Genomic DNA, 1,202 nt, shown 5'->3' on the forward strand with positions numbered 1-1,202 from the left:
CTTTTTGTCTTTAGGACATGACTTTATTTATCCCAGATGACATTCTCTTCTCTGAAATTTACTTTGTCTCTAGTGATATAGCTACTCTAGCTTTCTTTGATTAGTATTTGCATATTATATCTTGTCCCATCCTTATGTCTTTTACATTCTGAGTGTTTATATTCACAGTGCATTTCTGCTAGTCAGGATATACTTTTTTGTTGTTATTAATTATAACAATCTATGTTCCTTAATTGGGGCACTTATGCTATTTAGATGTGATGTGATTGTTGATATGGTTATGTTTGCTTGTATCATCTTCCTACTTATTCTAGACTGGTTACATTTTTTTTTTTAGTTCCTTTTTCCCACTTTTGATGACTTCTCATGAATTAATTGAACATTTTTGTGACTCCCTTCTTTTTGGTTGGCTTATTAGCTATAACCCTGAGTTTTCCTATTTTAGTGGTTGCTCTATAGTTTACATATACATCTTAATTTTAACAATGTCTACCACTAAGTGTCTTTGCATAGTTTATAAAAGCTTACAATGGTATGATATTTATTTACTCATCCCCTTTCAATATTTATGCTGTTGTTGCTATAGATTTTCATTTTATGTTTATTATAAACCTGCAATATGTCGGAATTATCTTGGTGTAAATGGCTAATTATCCTTCAAAGAAATTTAAAATTTAAAATATTTGCTTTTCGTGTTTTCAGTTGCATATTAGACACTGGTAGTTGTCCCACAGCTCACTGATAACTTTTTTTAAATTAATTCCTTATTGTTACATCTTGAAGTTCAATAATCTTTTCTTCTGTACTATCTAACCTGCTGCTAATTCCACAAAGTGTATTTTTTATCACAAACATTATAATTTTTATCTCTAAAAGTTTGATTTAGATCTTTTTATATCTTCCTCATCTCTACAAAACTTTGAACATAGGGCCACTGCTATAATAACTGTTTTAATATGTTTGTCTGCTAATTTGTCATTTCTGGGTTGGTTTGTATTGATTAATTTTTCTCCCTGTAGTAGATCTGCTACTCCTTATATATAGTTCGCGATTCCAGAACTGGGAGTGAACATCAGAGCTTAGACCCAGGAATAGTGGTTAAGTAAATATTCTCTTATAAAACAAAAAATTTCAGCACATTAATAATAAACTATTATTGTGTGTTACTAACTCAGATCTACACTATACCATGGAGTGGGCCA

Source organism: Galeopterus variegatus, unplaced genomic scaffold, assembly GCF_000696425.1.
Source record: "Galeopterus variegatus unplaced genomic scaffold, G_variegatus-3.0.2 Scaffold443, whole genome shotgun sequence".
Lineage (NCBI taxonomy): Eukaryota > Metazoa > Chordata > Mammalia > Dermoptera > Cynocephalidae > Galeopterus > Galeopterus variegatus.